The 16809-nt window shown below is 43.9% G+C and overlaps 1 protein-coding gene across 1 annotated transcript in view; it reads right to left on the bottom strand.

Annotated features, from left to right (window-relative positions):
• The window catches only part of WWOX (WW domain containing oxidoreductase), a 980664-nt gene that overhangs the window by 660909 nt on the left and 302946 nt on the right, over positions 1-16809 (bottom strand). The window lies entirely within an intron of this gene.

Below are 16809 nucleotides of genomic sequence, written 5' to 3' on the forward strand. Positions count from 1 at the left end.
GCCAAAGTTACGGGGTCAGAGTGACATCCGGGGAAATGATGGCACTCGGTCCAGTTTCCACTGAAGATGCCATAGTTCAATACCACGCATAAAAGCATGCATTAAAGTATCCTAAAAATAATAATAATAAACTATCCCCGATTGTAAAACCATCAGCAAAATCCCCGTCACCCACCGACAGAGCTGCTGTGTGGACTGGGTTTTATGGACACTAGAGAAACACAGCAGGGTTACCTTCCTAGGAAACCGTGCGGCCTGGCTTTATGAATATTCTGCGTCGGTTCCATACGCGGGGTCCCTGTGTTTAACCCATCACGTGAGCCCAGAGTCCTCGGAGCCAGCGGTTTCCAGCTGAGCAAGTTAAGGCAGCAACCACACTTGACTAATTCAGAGACAGAGGACACAGAACTAAAGTGTGTAGTTAGTACTTTTCTAGGAGGAAATTACTTCAGATTTACATAAAGTGCAGTAATTAGGTATTTCTCTATCTCTCAAAATAACTTTTTAAAAATTTCGCTTTCCTGAATATCCCCGACTGTAAATGTCCATACAAATATATGTATAGCGTGCGGGCCAATGTCTTGTATGATGCAAAGTCTACCTATGAAACTCCAGGCCTCACCACCTGCACCCCCAGCACAGACCCCCATGCAGCTTCAGTACCAACCATAATTAGAGGTACAGGAGTGGTGGATTTTTGTCCTAAATAGTCAGACGTTACTGAAACTGAGAGGTAAAGACTTTCAAAATGAAAACGTTTCTAGAACTGAACAGTGAGGATCTATACGCATCAAGCCACACCCAAGTTTCCATGCAGCTAAATTATGGGTCAAAAAATTAACAAGAAAGGCAAAATAAGGGTAAGCTAATCAAAGATGATTCTGAGATGTTCTGAGATGGGTTTAGATAAGCCCTACCATGGACCATTCGGTCTGGGAAAGAGGCATTCACTACTCTGTCATGTACCATATCTTGGGACTCTTAAATTTAATCTTGCAATTTTTCATTTGTTACATCAAGAAGGCCTTTTCGGGGGGGATTCTGGCTGGCTCAAATGGAAGACCATGGGACTCTTGATCTCAGGGTTATGAGTTTGAGCCCCATGTTGGATATAGAGACTATTAAAAGAAAATAATAATAAACTTAAAAAAAAAGGAGACCTTTAGGTTGATTGAGAATGCAAACAAGTCACTGACATTATTTGTAAATACTTAACTGCATTTAAACTAGAAGATGATTTCCAAGAACATCCACAGGCAAACAGCAGCAGCAAATAATAATGGCATACAGAAATGCAAAAGTAAATTTTGTCCCATAAAAAGCAAAGAGGTACTGGGTATTTTACAGTTAAACCATGCACCAGAGATACTCACAAGCACAGATTTTAAAGAAAATAGGAAGAAAAGCACACGTAAGCGGAAGGGTAGATATACCACGTGACCTCACGGTGAGAGAGAAGAGAAAACAAAGAAGAGGAAGAAAAAAAAGAAGTTGCTTCTCTTGACGAAAGATGAAATCTGGGGTCATCATACCCTTTTCACTCAGATGACCAACGAACTGTATTTATAACACAACACGTAACTCCTAGTCCACTTTGAAATATCCAGTTATGCAAGAAATATGCAATCATTGAAAATACTGGAAATGCCACATCCGTTAAAATGGGAAATAGGTGAGCGTCTCATAGCACAGTGAAAACGCTCCCTCGGCCTGAACTTGAAACAGTCTCTTGACATTTCAGGGTCTAGTTTCTTGATCTCTAAACTAACGGGCGTGGCCTACATATCGCCAAGGTTGTGGCAGGACTGTGGCCACCTGAGACTACCAAAGAAAGACTTACTTCATCCTACCAAGCCAGGTGCTCGCGGATCAGTTCTTCCAAAGTCGTCTGCCGGCCTCCATTCGTTTACTAATATTATCCCTCTAGGTTATAATTAATAGTAGCAACTAGCCTGGGAAAACTTCAAGTAGTCGTGTAAGTGAAGTCAATTAAATACCGAGGTGACACAGGGAATGAAAACTGTGGGAAATAAAGGGTTTGTTTTCTTCCCTCCCAGGCCCAAGAAGGATGTACTAATTGTTCCATCGCTTGTCCCCCAAGCCACATACAAGTGAATTATAGCGCCACCTATCAGCAGCCTCCAGTACTCAGATGAGTTTAGACATGTATTCCTGCACGTGCACATATATAAATGTAAACACACGTACACTTTTCAAGGTCAGATTCTTTCTTGTCTTAATGCCAAAAAACTATGTGACTTATATTCTGTTTATTTTTCAAATGCTGCACATAATTTAAGTAGACACATGTTGTATATGTGAGATAAACTAAATAAACGTTTAGCTCAAACAATGCTATATAAATGAAACAAAACAATCAGCTGACAGGGAAGGGGGAAGGGTAGAAAATAAATACTGAAATAGTCTGCAGACCAATTTCAACCAGAGCGAGCTGTGCTCCCTTCCTCTCACAGGGGTGGGGGTGGGGGTGCCTCCTTAGTTTCCTCTTCTAGAAAAGGGGCCCTTTCCTGCGACCTCCAGCATGGAGAGTCAAGAAAGTGGAAGGTGCTAAGTTCATGTTCCTCTTATACGTACCTTTGGTGAGCTTCATGAATGCTGTCAAACCAGAGTCTTCTAGGAAGGGCTATTAAGAATTCCCAAAACAAAGCTTAGCATTGGGGGGAAAAGCAATTGTGAATTAAAAAGAAGCAGAAGCAGAAGCAAGCAAGCAAGCAAGCAAGCAAGAAAGAAAGAAAGAAAGAAAGAGAAAAGAAAAGAAGAAAGAGTTTTTCTATTTCCATCCACTAACCTCGATCGAATTCACCTTCGCCTGCTCAGGACAAGTGTGCAGGACATGAGGTGACATCTGCACGGTACAGCTCTGGACACTAAGACCTGTAATTAGTCACTACTTTGAAAGAACCAAATCTGGACTCAAAGAGAAAACTTTCTGCCATTTTATTCCAAGCAGCAAGATGGCATATTTGCAGGAGAGCCTGGTGTACCCCAGATAATTCTGCAGTGGAAGAGCTGTCATCAGACAACCAAAAAAGGCCAAGGAAAGGCCCTTAATGAGGACAGTGGTAACAAAATGAAGAAAAAGAAAGCGTACACACACACACACACATACACACACACACACACACACACACACACACACACACACACACACTAGCAGAGACCGTTACCAGTCAGTCTGAACATACGCCAACTCCCCTACGTGCGCGGCAGAATACAACCGGAGGATGGGCATGTGTGGCATGGCATTTTGACACTGAATAAACCATCCTGCTGGTGGCATTGCTTAAGAAAATGCTTGTCGAAATGCTGCCAGCCCACAAGAGGATGTGCACCGTCTCTGTTCACAGTGCAGGCGGCCCTTTGTAAGGATGGTCGGTCAATGCTGAGTGGGCTAATTTGAGAGCTCCGTCATCAGATGGCATTGCAAATTTCATTACATATTTTAAATCACGTTAACATGGTTTGTTAATGCTGGTGTTCACTGAAAGGCCACAGCTACTTAAATAATGAAGAGGCATGATAATTTTTATACATGTTATGGAAGTGACATGTGTGGCTACTCTTAATATTCCTTTCTTAGAACCTGTCTCACATCATTCGTGAAGTGTCATCACCAAAAACATAGATCAAGATGTTTCCGAGACACCACAGACTCACGGTGCTCATTGTTATTTATTGAGATAAACAACACACCTACCTGAAGGAAAAATACTTAAATTATGTTCACGATACTATCCTATCACCTGTACCCAATATCCCGGAGGCAAAAATGTCACGCCACTGTTTTAAAAAAGAAGAGACAGGATAATATTTTGTTAAGCACTAAACAAAACTTAAATGTCAGATATCTTCCTTTACTTGTTTACTGATGCATGCATGTACCTGTGAGCGTGTCAACAAATTCACCCACATAGGTATATATTCCCCCATGTATTTCCTGGCCACGTATCTCCCATGTTCGGTTAACACATCGAAAGTTGTTTCTCTTGCTTCTGCAAAATTTTATCTCCTGGCCCCTGATACTGCCTTTGTACAGTCTCAGAAAACCTTCAAAAGGCCAGTTCTTTCAACCTATCTATTGGTCTCTAGGCTCAAAAGTCTCTTCTTCCCGACTCACTTTCTCACTGCCATAAAAATGGCCTCTCTAAAGCCCAGACACAACCTGGAGCCAGCAGAGGCCATCGGGGGGTAGGGATTTGGAGCTTGAGCAATTGAGTCCACGGGAAAGAGCTCGAATCTCCACTCTACTGCTTTTTGTTATGTGGCCCTGAGCAGGGTATTCACCCTTCCCGGCTTCCTCAGCAACAACAACAGGGGACACCATTCTCAAAGACCCACAGTGAGAAATAGATAAGGTATATATACTAGCCCTGGAAGACAGCAACCACTCCATAAGTGTTAGGGTATTTTCGTATCATCCCCCTCATCATCACAGTCTTATCGCCATCATCGTCCATATTCACACAAGATCATAAGATCCCACATCTTCAACCAGGTCCTCGGGGGGCCTTTGATTGGTTTTGTTTTGCTTTTTGGCCTTCACCTCCTGCATGACTCAGCACAAATCCTTTACTATAACACTGACCCTGTTTTGCTTTAACATTAGAAATTTTATTCACCATGAGCTTCTCGCACTGATTTTGACTTTTCTTAATATTGCATTAAAATACTGTTTATCTTGATCACGGAGGTTTTTTTTAGCACATCCTTAAATTTGTCTCCAGAGGAGGCGCTGGCCCTACCAGTGCAGCAAAGTCTACCTGAAACGTTCCCCTTTTCTTGATCTACCTGCTTCGCCTCCTACACATCCTTCAAGTCTCGGTAAAGAAAGAGGTCGTCTTCATTCTGCATTATTGCCTACTCTTACATCTGCCCCCAAAGGAGAAGAGCACTGTGTGTCCAGTGGTCCCCGAGTCTCCTCACGCCAACATTCTTCATACTTCGCTGCCCTGTTTAACGGAAGCACCCACAGGCCAAGGATTCTGACTTGCTCACTTTTGCATTTTCTCCCCCCTGCGGCAGCACAGGAGGGCACTCAATGAACATTTGTCAGATGGGAGAAGATCAAATAGTTTTAGAGCGGCAATTTTCAAAGGACAGATTGCTATGTAGTGGGTGGTAAAACTGGGTCACAATCAGCACTTTTAAAAATGAAATACAATCAAGAAGAAAACAGCCGACGACACCACCCACAGTTAGAGAGCTGTTCCATAAAATGTTTGTTTCAGACACACACACGCACGCGCACACACACGCATGTAATACACAAAGATACACACACACGTATAAACGTGGGGATACACGCACTGGGTTGTGACCTAAAAATCTTCCGTGGTAATCGAAAAAGGTTTGAGGGGCTCTGGGGTGGTTCAGTTGGTTAAGCATCCGATTTCGGCTCAGCTCACGATCTCACAGTCTGTGAGTTTGAGACCCGCATCGGGCTCTGTGCTGACAGCTCAGAACCTGAAGCCCGCTTCAGATTCTCTGTCTCCCTCTCCCGCTGCCTCTCTGCCACTCGCCCTCTCTCTGTCTCTATGTCTCTCTGTCTCTGTCTCTCTCTCTCAAAAATAAACATTAAAACAAAACAAAACAAAACAAAACAGGTTTGAAAGACAATGTTCTGGAGCACCAACAGGACATGTTGACCCATCCTTTACAACCTGCCTGGCCACCACACAGTAAGGGCAAGCGTTTCAAAATCATCCAAATGTTTGGAAGTTCGTAAAAGAAACAGAAAGCAACAGCCTCAGAGACCAATCCCGGATAACTGAGAAACCCTAGAATGTCGGAACAGACTTGCAGAGGAATTTCTTAGGTATTAGCTGCGAAATGAATACCAGTCGTTTATCAAATCAATAACATATACTTCTGGATGAACTAACCATCACAAAGACTCACTGAAAAAAAAACTGCACGTGGTGAGACTGAGATGTGCCTGATCTAAAAGTGTGGTTTGGTGGGAATACCCGACCCAAAAATCTCATGAGACAAAAGCTGTAAAACTCGGCGTGTGCAAAAAGCAGATGATGACCTCTTCGCTGTACAATGTATCTAGGGGTGTGGGGAAAGGTCCTGGTGAAAAGGAGTTTAGTAAAATAAAAAAATTTTTAAAGCAACACCTTAAGTATCTGTATCAAGTTTAAAAAGTTGATCCAGATATTTAATTGACTTAATGGAATTTATCCTGTATTAGACTCTCATGGGAAACAAAAGTGGTCATTGTTAATATAATTCTGATTAAAATGTTTTATTCATAAATACGGAGTTAAAGAAAAAGTCTCGGGATTCAAAGAACAGGCTGAAATAGTTGGTTTTATCTCCCCCTGCCCCCAAGCAGATTTTCTAAGTGTACGTGGCTATCTGCATGATATAATGAACCCATTTGTTGAGTACTTAGTGTCTACAAATGTCCACATACACTGTGATTGATAGCTAGCTTTTGTTGTTTTTAGAAACCATCCTGAATGAACTGAATATGAGATAAATACATTTTTCACAAAGATATTTAAGAACAGCTGACTGAAAAATAATAATGGGCATAGGAGAAAGAGAATAATCAAGAAATAGAAAGAAAAAGACGAAAGAAGAAGTAAATGTATATCAGGTCTTTGAAGAACTGTGATTGCATGCATATACATGTGTGTACTTCTATGTGACTAGAAGTCTTGCCATCTGGGCAGCTGGTATACTCCTTGACAGAAAACAAGATCTAGCATCATATAAATCGTATGAGGAAAAAAAAAAGTGGAAATAAAAGCGAAAGCTCCCCCCAAATTCCAAATGCAGGGTGGTTTTATTAAAAGATACATTTTGTTGGGGCTCCTGGGTGGCACAGTGGGTTTAAGTGTCCGACTTCGGCTCGGGTCATGGTCTCACGGTTGATGAGCTCGAGCCCCACGTCAGGCCGTGTGCTGACAGCTTGGAGCCTGGAGCCTGCTTCCGATTCTGTGTCTCCCTCTCCCTCTGCCACTCCCCTGCTCACGTTCTGTCTCTCTCTCTCTCTCTCTCTCTCAAAAATAAATAAACATTAAAAAAAAATTTTTTTTAGGTTCTGTTTTTTTAAGTTCTGCAAAGGGTATTGCATCATCTCTTCTGTTGAATGTGGACAATTCAGAAATATGCCCCAAAGTGCAGACCAAGACGAAGTGCTTTTGGCCTTGTATTATTAACAGATTTAATGTGATATGCCTGTATTTCAACCTACATCAGTTTAGTAATTCATAGTTGATCTGCTTCCAAAAACGAATTTAAGGTGACCCAAAGAAAGAAAAGGCACAGAACAAGAGGAACAAAATGTAGAGCCACTAAAAACCAGAGGAAGTTGATACGCTCACCATTAGCATTAATATGGCTTGAAAAGGCACAGAATTGGATGAGCAGCTCCAGCAATACGCTACAATTTCATTACCAAGCAGAAGAGAGAACGGTAGGTGCTCAGGGGCTCTCCTTGGGATTCAGAGTACAAGGGCATTCCTAACATGCAGTGTGGTACAGCTTCACGTGTTTTGGGGTCAAATAAGAGACAACATCCCTGACAGTAGCTTCTTGTGTGTCCTCAGAAATCAGTAAACCCCAAGAAAGTTCACATTAACAAGCAGGACACAAGAAAACCAGTATTTCTTGAGGGTCTACTCTATGCCCCAGGGTTGAGTGATGACTTAATCCACAAACAACCCAAAGATGTGGGAACGATTTTCTCCATTCCAAAGAGAAAAAGAAAACCTGAGGTCCAGAGAGGTCATGTGATTTGCCCACTACAAGGAAGGGCTGAAGCTCAGAGCCCTGCGTCTTCAACGTCAAAGGCGTGGCCTTTGTGCTTACATTGCGATGCGTTTCTCTTCCACAAGATAGATGAACACGCTCTTCTCAGGTCCTACAGACCTTATACGGCTGGTAGCGAATGGCAGGAAATAAATGAGTGGACACATGGGAGGTGCTTAGAACAGGTGAGTCCTGATAAATCAGAGCAGTGGTTTTGTGGTTATTAGGTTTTTTTCCTCTAGATTCACAGAGCATACACTTATCCAGGGAAAACTCACAGCGAATCTCTCAAATACAAAGAATACATTTCAAACCTTAACGTTAGAGACTTAACAAGGCAGCGTGTCAGTGGTGCGCATGGCAAAGGTAAGCTTTTTTTTGCTCTGGATGAGAAAGACCTCCACTCCGGGTTCAAATATGACTCCGACAGAGCCTTGAGTCTGGCAGTGAGACAAAATGACACTGGAAGATGTGGCACGCAAGCTTAAGAGGAAAGCAAACCGCTACAGAGAACAGGCCCTTCTGGGTCTGGGATATAGGAATTTGGTATGTTCCCCTACATTTCATCCACAAGGAACATGCCGGCTCATTCCTAATGGTTTTAACAGAGTGCACGAAGACAGAAGAAATCTATATTATTTTCATGACTGGATACATTCCAGAATCTAATTCTTTTGAAATACGTTGTAATTTTTTTTTTTTCTTTTAAACATCTTCTTAATGCCTTCTTTATAGGACATGTACTCAGAGTTAATGCTGAGATGTTAGGCCCACAAATTTCATTACGTGGTCATTTATGGTTATAGAGAGTCAACAAAGACACAAGTGACACATAACACACCCAAAAGCCAACAGGAGATGCTACGCTCTAAGAAGGAAAAACAGACTTATTGTATTCACCTGCCGAGGAATATCAAAATATCAAAAAAAAAAATTTAAGTTCCCAGGTTTTACAGTTTTGTTTTTTTTTTTTCTTTCTTCTGAAGAGTGAGAATACTAAGAAAACATTGTGCAGGTCTCAGTAGTTGATATACAGTATTTTTTTTGGATCTGGCGAATATACTTTTTATAACTTTTCTGTGAAAGGAGGGACCTTCTAGCTCAGATTACTTGGACACTCTTACTGTTTATTCTTCCCTTTTTTGAGCAGTCAGAAGAGATTTCTCTCAGTACTTCAAATAAATAACATATCCAGCTGAACAAACACCATACATTCCCGTGGATTACTTTGGCTTCTTAAAGAATATTTCACTTTCTTTTTTTTTTTTCAAAATGTAAATGATTAAAGAGACCCCATCCTATGAAACTTGGAGATGAAATGTCTCAAGCGGTGTAGAAGGCAGTATGTGGCGAAACAAAAGCCCCATCTCAGTAAAAAAAAAAAAAGAGAAAAAAAGCATGATATTTCACAGGGGAATATTAGAATATTACTAAGATATTTTACTTATTATACTTTCTAAAGGAGAGGTTTTATAACATGAACACATTCAAAATCAATCTCTACAATATTTTCTGAAAACAGCAAAATGAAAGTGTTTCTTCCCCTTACATTGCTGCTGAAAAAAATAATAATAATAAACCCCAAAACCGAAACAACAAATCCTAGAGACTATACATAGACTGTAACAAGAATAATATTCTACGTGGACTTTGAAATGATCGCTGAATTTTATCTAGCTTTATGGCTTTAAAAAAAAAAAAAGTCCAAGTTCTCTGGCCAATTTTTGAAACTTGAATCAAAATTCGGCAACACACGTTTCTTTAGGAAGAAAATTTGGGCCATCGATTAACACGGCCCCCTCTACTAAAGAAGCAAGAAAAAAAATACTTGACTTTCGGAAACATAATCCACACGTTTCTTTATTTTTTCCATAAGCTCTCTTATTAAAAGACTAAATCTTATCTCCCACCGTGAGGCAGAAATGCATAAATATATAAAAAACAAAGTGGGGGCATCTGGTACCTCTTGCAGCCCAGAAAGAGGGAAGAAGACAAGAACGTAGAAAGGACCCGAGCAGAACAGCAAGGCAGACAGAAGCGTGTCAGTAAGGACTGCCATGGCGCAAGGCCAGGAAATATCGAAGCCTGGAAGCAAATCTGTCACCAAAAGGCACTGGAAAAAACCAACGAAACTGGACTTGTAAAGTGTGACAGCCTCACAGTGCTCCCTGCCTCCCGGTCTCCGCGCCGCGGTGAAATCCTCTCTCTGTGAATGCGGGTCCCACCCAGGGACTTGCTTCTAACAAACAGAACGGGCCAAAGTAGTGAGGTGTCACTTCTGTGGTAAGGTTGCGAAGGACTGGGACTTCATCACGCTGACAGACTGTTTCCTCCTCGGCTTCCGCGCTCTGATGAAACAAGCTGCCACGGTGGGGAGGCCTGGGCAGCAAGGAAGGGAGAAAGAGGCGTCCAGCGCATGGCCAGGGAGGAACCAGAGAGTCCCCAGTCTACTGGGCCACAGGGAGCTGAATCCTGCGAACCAGCACGGGACCCTGGAAGTAGACCCCTCTCCAGCTGAGCCTTGAGACGGTTTCAATCTGGCTCACCCAGGAAGTGTGGTCTGGGAGCGGACCCGGAAGCAGGCAGCCCCATGAAGCCATGCCCCGGGTTCCAAACCCACAGAAACCGGGACAGAAGAAGATGGGGTGTCATATTTATAAAAGTGCACAGGCTCAAACAGGTGCTTGTGGGGGGAAAAAAATCACCTACACTAAGTCAGCTTATACCCAGATTCAAACCTCGCGTCCCTGCACTGTGCTTTACTCAGCTCTGGGGAGTCTAGGTAGGTCCGCGTTTCTGACAGTCTCACCTCGGGCTCATGACAATGAAGTGAGACGCAGTTAGCTTTCCCGCGAATCTGGACCTGTGGGGTCTTCTGGGCCGGTCATTCCCAAGGGCAGGCCCAGGACTTTCAAGAACAACACAGCAGTGACACCATCAGGAGTTTTCCTGAAGTCAAACGTCGTCCACTGCGAGGTCTGCTTTTGGGTCCACAGTCGGGTCCTGTTTATACTTTTTGGCGTTAAAATACCCATTCCTTAAAAAACGGTGCTGATAGTCAATGGTGGTGGGTTTGTTTTTCATGTTTTCGGGATAAAAAGGTACGAACCTACCTTAGTATCCCTTTCTTACTTCCTTTCAGATTATACCCATTCTCTAAAATCCGTAAACCATGTAAGCCACGGGACTAATTTGACTAATCTGGTCAACTGACTCATTTTACAGATGACACAACTGAGGCGCAGAGAGGGCAAATGACGTGCTCAGAGACACACGATTGTCTGATGACAGCAAACTCTAAGATGGGGCATTAAGTGAGACAAGGCACATAAAGATGTAAGACCCAGAGCCTGGAGCCTGGCCCCGAGTACCTTTGCATGTGACACGACCACCGGAACTGATTTCCTTAGTGTCTCAAGAAGGGGCGGGGGCGGGTGTGGGTTTCAGTTTCTCTACAACTCAGAACACGGGATCTGAGTTCTTTTTCTTGCTGCCAAAAACGCACATGAACCGCCCACCTCCCAAGGAACGATCCGCGCGTCCGGGGAGTGACACAGAAAACAACGTCCACAGAGGACACGTGGCAGAAGTGCTGTCACGGGGCCACGCAAGCTCCTGGCGTCTGTCTCATCGTGCTGGCCTCCGACGTCTACGCTGCACTCCAGCCAAAACCCGCTGGAAAAAAGCATGAAATTGGAGAAAAGGAAACCGAGAGGGGAGGATCAAAGGCGGCACCACGGACTTAAAAGCAATGAAAGAGCTAGCGAGGGAGCGGGGATGAGGCCACGCGTTACCAAAACGCCGGCAGGGGTGCAGAAGAAAGGGAGGCGAGGAAGATAAAACTAGCGGACTTTCAAATCTTGGCTAAATGTTCATTAAATAATTTGTCACACATATTAAGGCCAGATCGTCACTCCCCCCCACCTCTGGAGTCCTCATTCGGGAACAAAGGCCGAACCAGACTTGAAACGCTGAAAAGCCAGGCGGAGAAGATGCCAGGCAGAGAGGCTGTGGCCTCACAGAGCCACGCGTATTTCCCTTGTCTTTGTCTTCAACAAGCAAGGGCTGATCTTCCCTCAAAGCTAAGTGTGCAGTTGGTGGCTTCAAACAGGCAGCCGGGAGGGCTTGCGATACGCACCACGGAAACCCGTCGGGTCCCGGCGGCCATTCTGCGTGTTCCTCCGGCTGGTGCGTGGTGTTTCTGTGCTCAGTGCTCGCGGGGGTATGAGACCTTCAGGAACAGACCCAGAGCCGTCACTGGGAGGACACACATCGACTCGAGGGGAAGGGAAGGGACCCATCACTCGCCCGAAGACATGATGATGACAACAACAATAAATATTTATTGAGCATCTAGCGTGTTCTGTGTGCTGTGTCGTCCTGTTCATCAATTCTCAATGCGTGTCAGTTGTAACTGTGATACCACTTAGTGTTTGTTGACCATCGAGCACATTCTAGATGCAGCGTATTCCTAAGCTCCTTCAATTCTCAACAAGAACCCCTCAGGTAGGCCGGACGTTCCAGTTCATGAATCTCAATCAGCTTAGAAAATGTACCCAAGAGGTAAGGTGGGAGGGAGAGCCAGGGTCTCACCCAGCTTTACAGCCTCTTCCCCACGCCTTCCGGTTCTCTCCTTAGGGTTTCCCTCCACACACACCCCTTTGGAAGACCCCTTATCCGGCACTTGGCCGGGAGGCTGGGGGGCCTGGGTTCTGGTCCCAGCTCTCCTGCGTACTAGCTGTGGGATGCAGGCCGGGCCCCCTAGCCTCATCCGCTTCTCTATCTGCACATTGTGAACTGTGGTGCTCTGCCCTCCTCAGATAGAGTAATGATAAGGAATGCCTTAATGACTGTCATTCATTAAGCACCTAATCGTCTTTCATTTATTCATTTACAAATATTTACTGAGCATTTACTTTATGGACCAGGGATACAGTGGTGTGAATGCAAAAACAGCACTTTCAAGAGAGGGAGAGAAAGGCATTAAACACAGAACAGCACAGATTATTTTTCTAAATTGTGTTTGTTTCCAGTGATCTGTAGGAGAATTTCTGGGCGTCCTTCATTCGTTCATTGGGCACATGTTTACGGAGGACTACTGCGTGTCAGACGGTATTCTGAGAACCAGCCCTTAGGAGGGCGCAGAAAGGGAGTCTTGACCACATTCTGATCTAATGCTTCCTTGGGCTGTGATGTTTGGATTGAGCTTTGAAGGACGAGTAGAAAGTAACTAGACCTGGAGGAAAGGGAGGGTTTTAGACTAAAGGAAGTATGCTTCAGCATCCTCGAGAAGGAAGGAGAATGAGCTCTAATGAGACTGAGGTAAAGCTCGCCGCATAGAAGGGGACCAGACCAGGCCATGCTACTTTCATTCAATTCTCACGTGCTTTCACAGTGACCCCCTAAGAAAGACAGGATTCCCACCTGACAGATGAGAAAAACTATAGGCACACTTATTCACCAGAGCCTGCTCAAAAGCCACCGTGCCATCCATTTTCTCTGCCACCAATCTCACCTCCAACCCTAGAGACACAAAATGCCAGAAATGCACTTTCCCAGCCTCCCTTGCACCACAGCTATGGACAAGCGACTCTGAATCCTGGCCAGTGGGAGCTGAAGCAAAGTGCTACAGAAGACAGTTCTGAGATGGAATGCTCTGAGATGGAATGTTCTCTTCCTTGATAAAGAAGGGAGGTATGCAAGGAGGAGTCCCATCCCTCCCATTCTGCCTTCAGACCTCATCATGTAGGACGCAATGGTTGCTGCTACTGCAGCCATCTTATAAGCATGAGGGAAAAGCTAACACAAGCACAAAGAAGCTGCCTAGAAGTAGCCAAACACACCCCTAACAGCCCCTGGATTTCTGGATACATGAGAAAAACGAACCAATATTATTCCAAAGATTTTTAAATGGGCAGTATTAACTCACAGCCCAAAACATGAACACTGATGTAGAATATGAACCTCACAAAAGGATGCATCATTTCAAAGTTATATAATCACAAGAGGTGGAAACGTTGAGTTTTGAATACAGTCCTAATGGTTCTAAACGCTTTGCTCTTTTTCACTCTACCATATCCCTTGGGCTGTACTTTGAGCAAACACTGTTAACTTTCAAGCTCTGGACAGAATCAGAGGTGACTAATAAAACCAATGCCAATGATAATCCTGGAAAGCGAGCAGAACATGTGAGATAGCGGCTATGTGACCTCAGCAGGAAGAGCACTGCCAACAGGTCCTCCTGTGGGGTTCTGCAGGAAAGGTCAAGTGCGGCCCAGCCACGGCGGGGTCGTAGGAGTCTAGTTTTCTAACATATCTGGACTGGCAAAGGCAAAGCAGCCAGAGAACTCAACCCTCACTCGGGAGTCCCCCAGCATTTACATTAGTGAGGAATATTCTGAAATTTCTACTTTGAAAACTCTATCTCCTCCTCCCAGCCCAGGAAAAGGCCCTTGCCTTCTCCTCCATTGCATGGGTGAAGATTCCAACGGGGCTTTGTCCTTGATAATATCTGGAGTGTAGTCAGCTGCAGGTATTTAAAAGGAGGGGGGGAGGAGAAGTATTTTTCTAAAACACTAATTTAAAGAACAAATCAACATCTATTATCTCCTTCATTATGTTTTAAATTATACAACTATAAATCACCCTGCGGCGGGTCGTTCAAGGGCAGAATTACCCAGCTTGGCTTTCGCGAAGGTTAGAAGAATGGCATCTTGTGCTTTTTCTAGTTATAATTTATAACTCTGCAACAGGACCGGTGGTGCAGATCCATCCATTAGCGGGGTGGCCGCACATCTGTTAAAACTCAGCCCAATGACTGCCTCTACACGGCCACAGGAAACGTAACTCAATCATTCCAGAAGTTCGACAAACTCGAGCCATTTTTTAATGTAAAATGATTTGAAAACGCAGCTCCCTAAAACATCTGCTAAGCTCCTGCTACCCTAACACATGATATTCTTTCTACCGTTACCTGCCAACATAAATATTTGGTCACACAAAACACCCTCAGAGGCACGTGACAGAGCTCAGCTTCAAATTTACATACCGATCCGCAAAGGGCTGGCTTGGACCTAGGAACTCGAGCTAATGCGTTGTTTACCAGAACTGAAAGTTTACGTGGGGCAAAAAAAAGAAAAAGCAAAAAAAAAAAAAAAAAAAAAAAAAAAAAAGGCCGAGGGTTAAGTTCATGAAGGTACTCTCAAGCATTTTAAAAAGGAAACAATAACGGCACGAGGAGATCTACACAGCGGGGCCGCTGTGGTGCATCAGACAAGGCAAATGTACTTGGGAGGAGCCGGTGAAGGGTCTCCAGGCAAGGTGGGTGAGTTCTCTGTGTTCCTTGACTACCAGGGAGGATAATCATTCTAGCATTGTGTGGAACCGTTGTGAGGAATTAAAGCATCACAGGGTCTGGACTAAGGTGCAAAGTCACATCCTACCTGGGGGCACAGCAGGAGTCTAAAGTCACCAAATGGCAACGATTGCCAATAGCCAAAATTGGAAATCTCTTCTATCACCCAATAATACAATAAGCCTGGTTTTGTGAATTAAGTTTCTTGGAGAAATACCAAGGTATGAGCACTTTATATATCCTTACAGTATATATTCATGCACACATATGCAAGATACAATTTTAGAGTATGTTAATTGCATAAAAGAAAGCTAGGGAGACAAGAAAATAATGTATAACACAGCCATGGTGGATGTGACTTCATTATCAAAAAGCTCCCACCAAACTTTAAGATGTTTCAAGAGGAACTAGAGTCCTGCATATTTTTTAAACAATATTTTAAAACAATCCTATTCGCCGGACGCCTGGCTTGTTCAACAGGAAGAGCATGTGACTCTTGATTCGGGGGTTGTGAGTTCAAGCCCCACGATGGGTGTAAAGATTACTTAAAAAAAATCCTATTCCCATTGGTATGAATTATTTTTATTTTTACACAAGTTGGAGGGAAAGGAAACAAACGCTTCCCCCACAGACTCCTCAAACACTTGGCCTACCCTCCAGACCTCAAGGGGACGCGGTGCCAAAGACACAGCCTTACCAGTAGGGGTCGCTGTGCTGAGATTAATCCCTATGAGTTTCTCATTAGTGATTATTATACTGCAGGCAGCCAAAATGGAAAAATTAATTAATTTCAAAGTGATAATGCATTTACAGCAACAATTAGAAATGTATAACTGTAAAAGGGCAACATTTAAAAGACAGATTACATTTAATAAAGTTGCACAAGAACATCCAATTGTAAAATTACTGATCTGCAACAATATTCCTTAAAGAGGCACTTAAAATAGCCTGACTCCATGAAGGGTGACCTAATTACTGTAACTAAAATCGCCATAGTCACAGCAAGTCACAGCAAATAAAAAAGGGACGTTGATATTAGAATACTGCTGTTTAATACTTAAGGGAGCCAGCTACAGTGGAGAAGCAAAGGCAGGGCTTCCGAGCACAAGGGTGGGCTGTGCTTCTCCATTCCGTGACCTTGGGCAATACGATGGGTACCCCAGCAACACTCATGTCAAAAGGAGACCCTGTTGGAGTAACACGCAGACGCATCAGTGCAGCACAAACGGCCCCCTGGCGATGAGGACGTTGCATTTATGCTAAGCTTCTTCGTGGGCATTGACGAATCCAGCTTTCACAGGGGGTGACAACGGGGATGCGACTATGTGGCTTATGTCCAAAAATAAATGTGTGTTAAAAAAGGGAGAAGGACACTCCGCATCCACAAAACAAATGTCTTCTCATGACGGAAGTAGCGTCAAGGCCCGTACGGGAGGATAAAACACAAGGTGACCTTTCCAGTGAGCCTGGTCTGTCCTGCCAGTGACATAGCCCCATCATGCTGATATCTCTCCCGCATACACCCAGTCCACACACACACACACACACAGTCCACATACACACAGTCCTAAATGTCTATGTTGTGAAGAAGCAACTGTCTGTGACTCTGACAAATTCATTCCCATTCCACGTCTTTATAAACCTAGCCAGAGAACTCTGATGGCCAAGAATAC

This window comes from Prionailurus viverrinus, chromosome E2, assembly GCF_022837055.1.
Source record: "Prionailurus viverrinus isolate Anna chromosome E2, UM_Priviv_1.0, whole genome shotgun sequence".
Taxonomy (NCBI): domain Eukaryota; kingdom Metazoa; phylum Chordata; class Mammalia; order Carnivora; family Felidae; genus Prionailurus; species Prionailurus viverrinus.